This window comes from Saimiri boliviensis, chromosome 17, assembly GCF_048565385.1.
Source record: "Saimiri boliviensis isolate mSaiBol1 chromosome 17, mSaiBol1.pri, whole genome shotgun sequence".
Lineage (NCBI taxonomy): Eukaryota > Metazoa > Chordata > Mammalia > Primates > Cebidae > Saimiri > Saimiri boliviensis.
The window spans coordinates 29,388,130-29,402,747 of record NC_133465.1 but is presented as its reverse complement, the minus strand read 5'-3'; the positions used below and the strand labels follow the sequence as shown (position 1 = coordinate 29,402,747).

The 14,618-nt window shown below is 42.1% G+C and overlaps 1 protein-coding gene and 1 long non-coding RNA gene across 6 annotated transcripts in view; both read right to left on the bottom strand.

The window, feature by feature from the left end:
* SSH2 (slingshot protein phosphatase 2) overlaps nt 1-14,618 on the bottom strand; it is a 295,182-nt gene that overhangs the window by 91,764 nt on the left and 188,800 nt on the right. The window lies entirely within an intron of this gene.
* Nucleotides 927-14,618, bottom strand: part of LOC141581830 (uncharacterized) — a 38,156-nt gene continuing 24,464 nt past the window's right edge. The window contains exons 1-2 of the long non-coding RNA XR_012514599.1: nt 4,008-14,618; nt 927-3,961 (exon numbers count right to left, since the gene is read on the bottom strand). The exon at nt 4,008-14,618 is cut by the window's right edge and continues 24,464 nt beyond it. This is a non-coding gene — a long non-coding RNA (uncharacterized LOC141581830). The remainder of the gene's footprint in view (nt 3,962-4,007) is intronic.

Sequence of the window (14,618 nt, the reverse complement as noted above, 5' to 3'; positions counted from 1 at the left end):
AAGCTTTTCTGCTTAGTTGTTTAATTTTCAGATTCAAGGTGCTAGGACAGCTTCTGTCAACCCCACTGCATGGAAAGGAATTCATGTTCCCACTTAATGTGACCACATCGCACAGAGAATTTCATAATAAAAAGTTTTAAATATCAGACCAGAGGTCAAGGAACTACACAACTATCCATACTAATGCCTAATGGAAAAAATCTGACCAAACCCCCAAAACAGGAAGGAAAAAGTAACTGTGCCTTGATGTATGCAACCTGGCTGCAAAAGTCAAACGTACACCTCTAGGTAGTGAAGGAAATGTGACTCTGTAATCCTAAAGAATTTAGAATACAACAAGAGAAAATCCAAACCCAAATATCATACTGTTCTCTGTAATTAAATATTCTCACCCTTCCCCTGCAGCATGACCAAACATTCAATATTAGAATGCTCAGCCATACCTGGAACTCTCTCCCTGAGGGCATTAACTTCTCAGAAACATGCCTCTGAATCCAAGCGTCAGGATTATTTCTCTCCTTATCAGCAGACAAGCAGAGACTGGACCACATGAGAAGACAAATTACTGGCTAAAGCAGAGAAGAGCTTAGGACTCTGGTTCTTACTCATTAACAATAACCATCAGACTTAGTTCCTCCTAATCTTCCACTTGAACCCTGTTGCACAATGCCCAGCACAACTATACTCAGATGCAGCTATTTGTTTTTCCCCTTTCCTACAACTGAAGGGGGAAAAAGGATCTGTTTGTTCACGACTGAGAGACAAATTCCAATCAGGACGAAACTTTATGGTCTTTTCACTACTGACCCTAAATGGAAGGCCAAAACAAAACAAAAAACCAAAATTACTTGTTCTGGTCATTTTGAATGTTCATTTACTGATAAGATCTTGTTATTTTATTTTTGCCCTAACTTTGTGCATCTTAGAAATGTCTGATAGAAACATAATTTAAAATCAGTAAGTTTTACCACTGGTCATACAATTCAACCTTCCAGTTTTTATAGATGGGGCACATCTGCTTTGACATTTGCCATTTTTGGCTGTTCAGCAATAGATTTCTCTTTTTCACCATCGCCCTACTCTCCTTTTGGGGAATCCATTCAAATATGGTTTTGGCAGCCTCCCACTCTGGAACTGTAAGGGGTTTTGTAGGAAGCTGGAATGTGGCTTACATCTGGCCAGTTGGAAACTCTCCCCTTGGACTCCAAATCTCCCCCTGGGACCATACCCCATTATTCCTACTGCTTTGGATACATGGGGAGAGTGTCGAGGTATGGGCAAGTCTGCTTCTGCTCCCTGGTCTTCCCTGAATGACCCTAACTCTTTCCTGTGAACCCCAAATATCTGAGACAGGTCTGGGTCAATTTAGGAAGTTTATTTTGCCAAAGTTAAGAATGTACGCCCCTGACACAGCCTCAGGAGGTCCTGACGACATGTGCCCAATGTGGTAGGGGCACAGCTTGGTTTTATACATTTTATGGAGACACAAGACATCAATCAACATATGAAAAATGTACACTGGTTCTGTCAGGAAAGGCAAGACAACTTGAAGCAGGGAGGGGACTTCCTTGGTTGCATTCTTTTGAGTTTCTGATTCACCTTTCCAAAGAATGCAATCAGGTATGCATTTATGCTACTGAGCAGAGGAGGGATATCTTTGAGTTCTGTCTGTCTTTTGTCCACAAGGAAATTCCTTGTGAGGGAGCTATGTAGCTTTTAAAAATCTTGGTAGCTATCTTTTTTAGGAATAGAATAGGAGGCAGGTTTGCCCTAAGCACTTCCCAGCTTGACTTTCCCTTTGGCTTGGTGATGATTTGGGGGATGATTTTGAGATTTATTTTCCTTTCATACATCTGTACTCTGAGTTTGGTCCTCTAGCCTTCCATCCATTAGGATATCTGACATCTTTCTGACAAATATCTTACTTATGACAGTTAAAATTCATTTCTGGCTGGGTGCGGTGGCTCGTGCCTGTAATTCCAGCACTTCGGGAGGCCCAGGTGGGTGGATTACTTGAGGTCAGGAGTTTGAGACTTGCCTGGCCAATATGGTGAAACCCCATCTCTACTAAAAATTTAAAAATTAGCTGGGTGTGGTGGTGGGTGCCGGTAATCCCAGCTACTCAGGAGGCTGAAGCAGGAGAATCGCTTGAACCCGGGAGGCAGATGTTGCAGTGAGTGTCACTGCACTCCAGTCTGGGCAACAGAGTGAGACTTTGCCTCAAAAAAAAAAAAAAAAAAAAAAAAAAAAATCATTTCTGAGTTTGCAACAAAGAATCTGATACATCAACTGAAGCCCAGAGAATTTACTGATTTACCTTAAAATCACATAGCTAGTTAGCAGCAGGGCCAGGCTTAAGCCCCCATGTCATCTGATACTCTGGGCAGCACTTTAACCCTTTATTCTGTGTTAGATGTTACTACAACAGGACATATTGCTAAATAACAGTATGAAACAACTAGGAGTTAAAAACACTGCTGGTCAGTTCATCTGAAGAGAACAAAGGCAGGATTTCACTGCAAAGCTTGGTGTGATATCTGTTCTATTTTTCTTTTCTTTTTTTTTTTTTTTTTTTTTTTGAGATAGAGTCCCATGCTGTTGCCCAGGTTGGAGTGCAATGATGCGGTCTCAGCTCAGTGCAACCTCTGCCTCCTGGGTTCAAAAGATTCTCCTGCCTCAGCCTTCCAAGTAGCTGGAATTACAGGTGCTCACCACTATGCCTAGCTAATTTTTTTGTAGTTTTAGTAGAGACAGGGTTTCGCCATGTTGGCCAGGCTGGGCTCAAACTCCTGACCTCAGGTGATCCGCCCACCTCAGCTTCCCAAAGTGCCTGGATTATAGGCGTAAGCCACTGTGTCTGGCCATTTGTTCTATTTTTTCATAGAATCCTGAAGACAAAGTTCAGGTCTAAGTGGGGAAAAATTCAAACTATTCCACTGAGGCAAATACTTTCATGCTGTCTCTTAAGATTACTTCTTTTTCCTTTAGTAAATTTCTTGGATTTTAAATGTTGCTTTAATAATATCAAAAACTAGCTGTAGAAATGAAAAGTTAAGAAGGCCATGGGCCCTAGAAAGGAAGGCAAAAAGCTCACATGGCAAAGGAAGTAGATGCCTGCCTCCTCCTTGGTTCCTCTTCAGTCTTCTCTAAGACCAAAATACTTTTCTTTTTAGATGCTGTCTGGCCACACACTCACTTGACCTCCTTTCAGGGATTTAATGCTTTTAGCTTTTGGTTTGAGTTTTAAAGTACTACCAAATCATGACAGATCAGAGCTGGAGGGCCTTTAGGGAGTCTAAGGCAGGACTCCAAATGGAAGCAGGTTGGCTTAATACACCACATGTCTTGTGAGACCAAACACAGATCTAAAATAATTTTGACTTCTGAATACCTTTGAAAAGAACACACACTGTCTCATTCCATCAGATAGCCACCATTCTTGGACTCAGACCAAGCAGCATTGCTAAAAAACACTTCTAAGTGTGAGCTAAGACCCAGACCTTCTCATGACACCCCTGCTCTCTTCTTGTCCCCTCTCTGTGCAGCCAGCCACCTTAGCAAGGCTCAGCCTCAGTCTTGCCTCCAGCCACCATCCAAAAATAATCGTCGCCTCCCTCACTCCCAAACAAAAACAGAAAAGAGAAAACCTAGGTGCCCAGGAAAGGAACTGGTCTCAAGCAACTTCCCAATACACAAGATCCTAGGCCTTCTGGTGACTGACAGTGGTGGGGAGTTTTCATTTTGAGAACGTCCTCCTCCAAAAACAGGAGAAACTACCCTCAGCTCAAAGGAACCCAGCTCCCTTACAGACTGAATCAACAAAGCTTCTCGGTTCTGTAGCCCTAAACTCTAGATTTAAATACTTTTTCAAAATGGAAAAATTTAAAAGCTATCTGGCCCCAAAAGTTAAATGACCTGAAAAGTTCTTTCTCAGTATTTAAAATGCTGGATGTCTTGGTTACTAAGAGACATGCTGGTCATGTCTCTTAGTAACCAAGACATGGCACCTAATAGTTAGGAAAAAAACAAAATAAAAGGAGATTAACTCAGAAAAACTGTTCAGCATTTGAAAAATAATTTCATTTGCATGATTCAACAAATGACTTCCCAGGTATTTAAAAACACACCTGCAGAAGAAACGCAAATTAGGCTTTCAAGCATTTGGTCAAAGTGTCAAACCCTGCTTTCAGACCATTTGTCTTTCATGCTTGGCAATGCGTCTTTGAGGCTTAAGGTCATCTTCTGTTCTTTGGTGCTGTTACCTTCTGATATCCTTGCCACTCTTTTATTTACTCCTTATTTTGTCCAATCTTCTCTTCTTTCCCTAATTCCTACTGTGATCTTAAAATATTTCAGTGTGGCCAGGCACGGTGGCTCACGTCTGTAATCCCAGTATTTTGGGAGGCTGAGGCAAGCGGATCACCTGAGGACAGGAGTTCGAGACCAGCCTGGCCAACATGGAGAAACACCATCTCTACTAAAAATACAAAATTAGCTGGGCATGGTGGCGCATGCTTGTAATCCCAGCTACTTGGGAGGCTGAGGCAGGAGAATTGCTTCAACCTGGGAGACGGAGGTTGCGGTGAGCTGAGATTGTGCCATTGCACTCCAGCCTGGGCAACAAGAGCGAAACTCCATCTCAAAATAAATAAATAAATAAATAAATAAATAAATAAATAAATAAATGAATGAAAAAAAGATATTTCAGTATTCACACAGACGAAAATCCACCAACTTTGTCTCAAAATTTCTCATCTTCTTAGTCTTTAAAGACTTTTTCTCCTTTTAGACTTCTAATTCACAGGGTCCCTCTGGAAGGCATGTGTTCTTGATGGTCTTAATTTCAGAAACTAAACTCTCACTTTCTGATTACAACTCCTTCTCCTTGTAATTACTGTGTGTTCACTCCCTCTTCAAGATGAGGGAGACTTCTCATCCCAATTCCTCAACTTTTTCTAGGCTATCAGCCTCCTTTTGGCTTTTCTTTCCTCCCTAACCAACCTAGTCCCATGTCCTATTTCTCAACTGGTTTCCCTACAGTCTATTTTTGCTCCTGATTTCCCTTCATAACATTACTGCTTAAAATGATGTGGTTATTTGATGTTACTATTATCTGTTTAAGCAGTAAGCTCCTGGAGAGCAGAAACTTTAACTCTTGTCTGATGTTATCTCTCTAACGTTTAGCATAGTACCTGACACTAAATGTTTAGTAATTATACATGGAATAAATGAAAGAAAGGCAGCCGAACACTTAAGGAGATAAGAAACCATGCCTCTGGATGCCACGGCACATTCACGGGCTCAGTGCAAGGATATCTGAGATGACAGCAACAACACTGACTTGACTCAGCCGGGCACCCGGGCACTTAACAGCTCTGGACAGCTCCCTCTCCTATTCCTTTCCACTGTTAACTTGGCCTTCTATACCACAAAGAAAATGGAGGTTAGCTAGTGTGATTTCTCTCGATTACTTTCTCTCACCTGCAGTCTTATCTCCTTTCTCCAATCTGAGAGAATGATGCATGGTGTCCTTGGTCCCATTCCCTCATCTCCTAGTTTTCTCTCTCTAGTGACTACTTCTCCTCAGCTTGGAAACATGCTCAAGTCTGGTCTGTTTTCCTTAAAGGAAAACAACCTCCATGCCCCCAAATCTTAACTTGATCCTGTGTTCTCTTCTAAGTTCTCTTTATTAAGGAGAAAGTCTATACTTGCTGTCGCCATTTTCTTCTCTTGCCAGTCATTTTTTCTACCCACTGCCATCTCTGTCTTACCACTCCTCTGAAACTCCTCCCCCACTCTAAGTTTGCCACTGATTTCCCACATGATAGATCCCAAGGACAAACTCAGCATCAATTTCTGCTCTTCATTTAATACCTGATGTGTACCGGCAAATCACTTTCTTTTTGAGACTACCCTGCCCCTGCTCTTCTCTTAGTTTCTAAAATATTAAGTACATCTGGTATCTCTCTGACCATTCTAGTTCTGTATCTTTTGTCAGTAACCCTACTCTATCTACTGCCCTTAAAACAGACAGTCTGTTGGCTGGGTGTGGTGGCTCACATTTGTAATCTCACCATTTTGGGAGGCCAAGGCAGGCAAATCATGGTTTCAGGGGTTCGGGACTATCCTGGCCAACACGGTGAAACCCTGTCTCTACTAAAAATACAAAAATTAGCTGGGCATGGTGGCGTGTGCCTGTAATCCCAGCTACTCAGGGGGCTGAGGCAGGAGAATTGCCTAAACCAGGGAATTGGAGGTTGCAGTGAGTGGAGATGGCGTCACTGTACTCTAGCCTGGTGGCAGAGAGAGACTCTATCTCAAAAACAAACAAACAAACCAAAGAGTCTTTTTGACCTTCACAGTGCTTTGAAACACAAATTTATTAACTATTTTTTTCAGGCAGGGTATCGCTATTCACCCAGGCTAGAGGGCAATGGTGTGTTCATGGCTCACTGCAGCCTCAACCTCAAGCTCAAGTGATCCTGCCACTTCAGCATCCTGAGTAGCTGGGACTCTAGGTGTGTGCTACCATGCCTGGCTAATTTTTTAGTATTTTGCAGAGATGAGGTCTTACTATGTAGTCCAAGCTGGTCTAGAACTTCTGGACTCAAGTATCCTCTTGCCTTGTCTCCCAAAGTGCTGAGATTATAGGTGTGAGCCACTGCGCTCAGCCCATTGACAATTAATTGTACTTAAAAATCCAGCTTCTTCTGAAAAATCATAAAATTTGAACACACATGTCCATCTAGCAACAACTGGCCAGAGACAAGCAGTGGCTGCCTCTTGAGACATGAGCTGGTGATAAGTGCTACGGAGGAAATGAAACAGAGAAAGAGCAACAGGGAGTGCTGTTGTATATACCTGCTTGTGTTATAAGATTTGGCAGAAAAAAATCTCTTCACTAAGCTGACATTTCAACAAGAGATCTGTAGGAATCAGGGAGGGAGCCGTGCAGCTGTTTGGAAAAAGAACATTAAAGGCAGTGGGAGGAGCTAGGCATGGTGGTATGCGCCTGTAATCCAAGCTACTCTGGAGAATGAGGTGGAAGGATCATGTGGGCCCAGGAGTTTAAAACCAGCCTGGGCAACATAACAAGACCCCATCTGAAAAAAGGTAGTGGGAGCAGCAGATGCAAAGGCCCTGAGGCAGAAATGTGACTGGCTAGCTTGGGAATTAGCAGGGAGGTCAGGAGCACTGAAATGTAGTGAGCCAAAAATGAGTGGCAGAAAAGGAAAAGAGGCAGAGAAAGGCAAGTGGTGAAGGATTCCAATGTTTCTACTTCCTTGTCTGTAATTCACTTTTCAATACACTGTAATTGGGATTTTCTTTTGCTTGTAAAATCCAATGAACATTTTCTCAGTCCTTATCAAATGCTTGATCATTTGATATTGTTAATAACCATCCATCTTCTTGAAATTTTCTTATTCTTTTTCTGTTTCTGACTATTCCTTCACATTCTCATTTGTGGGCTGCAATGCTTTTGCCAACTTCTTACATATGATGTCTTCCACGATTTTATCACCACTCCTCTCTTTGTTCTATATTACTCTTCTGACTGTCTTCATCCATACTATGGCCATCATCATCCTATATGCTGATGACTCCTGATTAGTTATCTATTGATGCATAGCAAATTATCCTAAAACTTAAAAGCTGAAAACAACAAAAAACATTTATTATCTCACACAGTTTTTGAGAATCAGGAATTTAGGAACAGCTTAGCTGGGTGGTTCTGGCTTAGGGTCTCTTATGCAGCTGCAGTCATCTGAAGCCTAGACTGGGACTGGAGGATCTGTTTCCAAGGTGGCTCATTTACATGGTTGCTGATAGGAGACCTCAGTTCTTTGCCATGTAAATTTCTCCTCTGGGCTGCCAGAGTGCCCTTATGACACGGCAGCTGGCTTTCCCCAGAATGAGTGATCCCAGGGAGAACAAGGTAGCAGAACAATACTTCTGTGATTTAATTTTCGAGGACACACACCATAATTCCTGCAACATCATATTGGTAATATAGCTCAGCCCTATTTCGTGTAGAAGAGGACTAATACAAAGATAGCAATATTGGGATGCAACAACCACTATGCACCACCCTGGAGGCTGGCTGCCACAACCACTGGCTCTCTGAAAGATCAGATCTATCATCAGAGCCCCAGACCTATACAATCAGCTGCCTACTGGACAGCTATTGTTTATAATGGCAAGAATTTTATCATTACTTCACAAACTTCCATTTGTAAAAACTTAGAATCTGTTACAATGGCATGTCCATCAAAATGTTCTCTTGGGAGTTGTATTGGTAGTAGTTGTGTTGGTAGTTGGTAGTAGCAGTTAGGTGTTGGCTTTGAGCACTGTGAAATAAAGAGGCCGGGCATGGTGGCTCACACCTGTAATCCTAGCACTTTGGGAGGCTAAGGTGGGAGGATCACGAGGTCAGGAGTTCAAGACCAGGCTGACCAACATAGTTAAACCTCGTTTCTACTAAAAAACAAAAGTCAGCCGGGAGTGGTGGCATGTGCCTGTAATCCAAGCTACTCAGAAGGCTGAAGCAGGAGAATCGCTTGAACCGGGAGGCAGGGGTTGCAGTGAGCCGAGATCACGCCACTGCACTCTAGCCTGGGCACCAGAGTGAGACTCCGTCTCAAAAAACAAAAACAAAAAAACACTTAAAGAGGAGTTTGGGTTGGGCATAGTGGTTCACGCCTGTAATCCCAGCACTTTGGGAGGCTGAGGCAGGTGGATCACCTGAGGTCAGGAATTTGAGACCAGCCTGGCCAACATGTCGAAACCCCATCTCTACCAGGTGTGGTAGCACAGGCCTGTAATCCCAACTACTAAGGAGGCTGAGGCAGGAAAATCACTTTAACCTGAGAGGCAGAGGTTGCAGTGAGCCAAAATTGTGCCACTCTAGCCTAACCAACAGAGCAAGGCTGTCTTTAATTAAAAAAAAAAAAAAAAAAGAGGACTTTGTAACTATCATTTATTGAGTACCCACCTTGTGTTAGGCATGATGCCTAGTACTTTACAACCACTATCTACAATAACTCCATGAACAGAAGTTCTTCTTCCTATTTCACAGGTGAGAAAACAAAGGTTTTGAGAGTAACTTGCTTGAGCTTACCAATTACACAATTAGTAAATGACAGAGCAGGGGTCGAAATGTAGGCCTATTTTCTTTCTTTTTTTTTTTTTTGAGACAGAGTTTTGCTTTTGTTACCCAGGCTGGAGTGCAATGGTGCAGTCTCGGCTCACGGCAACCTCTGCCTCCTGGGTTCAAGCGATTCTCTTGCCCTGGCATCCCAAGTAGCTGGGATTACAGGTGCCTGCCACCACAACCAGTTAATTTTTGTAATTTTTAAATAGAGACGGGGTTTCGCCACTTTAGCCAGGCTGGTCTCAAACTCCTGACCTTGGGTGATTCGCTCGCCTCTCAAAGTGCTGGGATTACAGGTGTGAGCCACTAAGTCTGGCCTACAGGCTTATTTTCAAGTTTTGTTGTTTTTGTTTAAAACACCACTCCCTGGCTTCTATAGCACACAATGCAATTGCATTGTAGCTTATCCTCCCGTGTACCAATAAGGTTCTAAAAGTGAATTCTCAAATACTAGAACACCATGGAGTTTTTGTTGTTGTCGTTGTTATTGTTATTTAAAAAATTGAGTCAGTTCAGTGCTACTTTATTGCAGCTTTACAAGTAATTCTCAAAATTCACTGGCCATAAAAAGTGAACTCCATCTGTGAAACAGCAGTTTATCAATTTTTCTTACCAAACCATCTTTTTTCCATGGTTGTTTTCTACCTTTCTAGGCTAAACATAAAAAATATGTTGCCAGTAGGACCTCTTAAAAGTTTCTCAAAGTTACTAGTTCCCAAATATCAAACTACAGGGAATAGAGAAAGGCATGACAAAGTATATTGAATCTCTTTGAAATCTACTGCGTGGTTTTCTTTACCATCACTGGACTGCCTGACTTTTTAAAGTCCCTGGGCAAATTCTTCTTTTTGTAACTGTTTAAATGCGTATTACAGATCCCTTCGGCCATCCACTAATGCACAAATGAAATCTAGGAAGGGCACTGCTGCCAGTGCTTAGGTTCTGACACTTGCAAGAGCAGTTAACTTTTGTAAATAACAACAACAACAACAACAACAACAACAACATTGATGATGATGAAGGAGGAGGATCAGGAGGGAGAGGAATAGGAGGAGGAGAAAAAAATAGCAAAAGGCAAAGTCCAAAGGACAATGTAAGGAGCTGTCAAGGGAAAGGGAAAAGAGAAAGCAAGTAGAAGTCACTGTCCTTAATTATCTCACAATTTGTCACCAATCCAATGTTCCCTGCTTCCTACTTTTTTACCCTTACTGAATCACTACAGAATTGTACCACCGTTACAGACGAAAAATTCACTCTACTGGTTTCTTGCAAATTTAATTTACTGAGCTTTCTTGATGTCCAATCCAATGTTTAACAGTTCAAATTCACTAAATGCACATTTTAAAGTAAATTCATGAAAACATAATGATCCATAGCTCTTGGAGAGCTGGGGACAAAGAGATCACACAGTAGTATTTTGCAGTACTCTACCTGCAATGTGAAATAATAGTAATTCCAAACATTTTAGTTAGGGTTTAGAAAAAGAGAAAACTAGCCTGTAATCCCAGCACTTTGGGAGGCCGAGGCGGGTGGATCACGAGGTCGAGAGATCGAGACCATCCTGGTCAACATGGTGAAACCCCGTCTCTACTAAAAATATAAAACATTAGCTGGGCATGGTGGCACGTGCCTGTAATCCCAGCTACTCAGGAGGCTGAGGCAGGAGAATTGCCTGAAACCAGGAGGCGGAGGTTGTGGTGAGCCGAGATCGTGCCATTGCACTCCAGCCTGGGTAACAAGAGCGAAACTCCGTCTCAAAAAAAAAAAAAAAAGAAAGAAAGAAAAAGAGAAAACTATCTTAACCAAAATGATCCAAGAGTAAATTTAACTTTCATATGTGTTTTAAATGTATTGGGGGAAAGAAGTTAAGATTCATTATATATTCGCTCCAGTGTAGGAACAGACATTGCAGTACAACCCCATACTTGCTTCCTGGATTGCTTTCAGGTCTTGGTTGAGTTAGGTCCCATAACTTAACCAAATGGCACCTTAGGACCCAGGAAAACAAGGCAAAAAGGAAACACTTTTAACCACCAGTTTTACTACTAAAGGCAAAATTTCTCTGCAATGATTGGAAGGAAAGCTACAATTCTGAGTCTTGTTTTCTCACACGGTAAGACAGCCAGCAAAGCTGTATGTAAGTCCTGCAGACTTTCTAAGTCATCAGGGGACCCTACCCACCACAGGTCTACCCTTCAAATGTCTAAGTATAGGGGATTATGGTTTCTGAAAGGAAGGTGGCTGAAGATATTCAAAAGCAAACTTTCTACCAAAACAAGGAAACATGCGCCATTTTGTTCTTTTTGTCAAACAAGAAAAGGAAAATAATGAGGAGACATGGATGTGTCCTTATTCACTCTTAAGAAGACAAAGGGTAAGCTCTGAAAAGAGAGACAACCAGTTACAAGTGAAACACTGTTACTAACAAGATTAGTCAGGTATTGGGAGAAATGAGGCTTTCAATTCAACAAAGAAAAGTATAGACATGTTTTTTCTAAATGAGGCTGTCCTTGGGTGAGCATGGTAATGTTTCTTGAAAGTCAATGTAATTTGTAAGGCAGGGCGCAGTGGCTCATGCCTGTAATCCCAGCACTTTGGGAGGCCGAGGCGGGCGGATCACAAGGTCAGGAGATTGAGACTATCCTGGCTAACATGGTGAAAGCCCATCTCTACTAAAAACACAAAAATTAGCAGGGCGTAGTGGCACGTGCCTGTAATCCCAGTTACTCAGGAGGCTGAAGCAGCAGAATCGCTTGAACCAGGGAATTGGAGGTTGCAGTGAGGTGAGATTGCGCCACCGAACTCCAGCACTGCAGCCTGGTGAGAGAGAGAGACTCCATCTCAAACAAACAAACAAACAAACAAAACCCCCCAAATTAGCTGGGCATGGTGGTGGGCTCCTGTAATCCCAGCTACTCAGGAGGCTCAGGCAGAGAACTGCTTGAACCCAGGAGGCAGACGTTGCAGTGAGCCAAGACTGCGCCGAGATGGTGCACCCCAGCCTGGGTAACAGAATGAGACTCTGTCTCAAAATAAATAAGTAAATAAATAAATAAGTTATTTACAACAGCAGTTTTTACATATTAAGAAATCCTATACACATACTTTACTTTTAAAAAGTTGGATCTCAGCCATACTCTAAATACGAGAGTACTTAGGTTCCAAAAGTCAGAAAGGAAAATAAAAATAAGGACTCATTGACAGGGACTGATAAGCTGCAATGCCCTTTCTGTAACTCAAGACCAAAAACCAAAAGATAATGCCAGGAAGAAAACAGGGAAGTAGCTATGACAAAGTATCTGAACTTCTGCTTAAGACAAAGGACATAACTAGGCAAAAAGCTATGTATGGGAAGATAACATGGCAGGAACGAAAATAGCTCTCAATAAGGATAGTAATATTGTAGGTGATTTTTTTCTTTTTGAAATTTTCTTTTTTTTTTTTTTTTTTGAGACGGAGTTTTGCTCTTGTTACCCAGGCTGGAGTGCAATGGCGCGATCTCGGCTCACCGCAACCTCTGCCTCCTGGGTTCAAGCAATTCTTCTGCCTCAGCCTCCTGAGTAGCTGGGATTACAGGCACGTGCCACCATGCCCAGCTAATTTTTTGTATTTTTAGTCGAGACGGGGTTTCACCATGTTGACCAGGATGGTCTCGATCTCTTGACCTCGTGATCCACCCGCCTCCGCCTCCCAAAGTGCTGGGATTACAGTCTTGAGCCACTGCGCCCAGCGAAATTTTCTTAAATGATGTTATTATACTGTATTTTCAGTTTTTAAAAAAGACCAAAAAATGGGGAGGGGCAGTACAGAAAAACACACCGTGGGAACAGAGTCAAGCACACAGATGTTTTGCGTAAGCTAAATTTTCAGACATCTGCCTTTGTGCAAGACTTGAGGAAGCAGAGCTGCTGTCAACAAGTTCTTCTCTGCAGTGAGAGGGGTGGAGCCTGAGAGAAAGTGAACTGTGAAGAAACCAACAATTAGAAGCCGCAGGGCTGAAGAACTAATAGTTTCTTAGATTAAGTTCCTCATTTATGAGCTACCCCTCGGCCCAAAATGTTTTGCCATTGGCAGTGTCTATTACTCAGATAAGGAGAACGTAAGTTGCCCCTACGTCTCCACTTAAGTAACTGAGATTCTCTGTCAGTAGCACTACTTAGCTCTATGCAAGATATCCCAGCCCTGTGGGAGATGAGATATGGTATAATACACTGTATAAAAACCTGAGTGAGATACAAATTGCCCCAATTCTCCCTTCATCTTCCAATTCCAAATAAAAAAACTTATCATGTACAGAAAATGCATGTAAAAGCAAAGATAATACGGTGGTTCACCTGCTCTACTGCCTTGCTTTGATATATTTTTAACTTTCTGTTTAGTTAAATGAATACCTCTAGGCCTATATTGTTTGCTCTTGCACGTAACGCAATGAAGGGAAATTGCCATTCACACTGCTTTATATAGTGCCTGGTATAACGCTATGTACATAGTGCTTAATGAATGTGATCTGAAAATGCTAATAGGGATGCTGAAGACTCAAGCACACTTTGGAAGATAATAAAGTATGAAAGATTACAAAACCTTTTCTCTGGTGCATGTGAAGAAAGGGAAGGTAACATGGCAGGAATGGAAATGGCTCTTAGTAACGATCTTAACATTGTGGGTAATATTTTCTCTTTTTGAAAATTTTCTTAAATGATATTATTCTATGTTTTCAATTTTTATAAAGGACCAAAGTGGTTCTGGGGTGGGGAGTAGAGCAGCTCTTCTGGCAGGTGAGAAAGCCCACATTTGTCATACAAACCACAGGAAAGGCTGCCTTATTTGTTCCTGTTTGCGCCTTGAATCAGGCTTCATGCTGGGGGAACTTGTTCCACTTGAAAAAGAACTTTCAACTTGCTTGCAATGTTCTATCTGGTATTCTGTCTTAAACTTCCCTTTTCTGAGAAGTTGGGTGTGTTGGACGGGATACTGCCATACATCTACCTTCTGGGCAAGCTGACTACAAAAGACTTGGGAAACCTCTTGTTTAGGCACAGTAGCCTCTCCTAGGTCCTATATAAGCTCCTCTTCCTACTAACTTGATGACAGAGCTGATCATCCGTAGGTTTTTATGGATTTGTTAGGCTAAAGCTACCTAAACTGTGAATTCTCATCACTCAGTTAACCCCACATAGTTCACAGGACCCACATTTTCCTGTTAGTAACAGCAGAAAGCTACAACAGACCAAATTACAACTTGATCAACCAGATACAGATTTTAACTCAAAGGTGTAATACATGCAAAAACTAACTGGGCATGGTGGTGCAGGCCTGCAATCCCAGCTACTTGGGAGGCTGTGGCAGGAAAATCGCTTGAACCCGGAAGGCGGAGGATGCAGGCAGCCAAGATCACGCCATTGCACTCTAGTCTGGGTAAGAAAAGCGAAACTCCGTCTCAAAAAAAAAAAAAAAAAAAAAAAAAAAA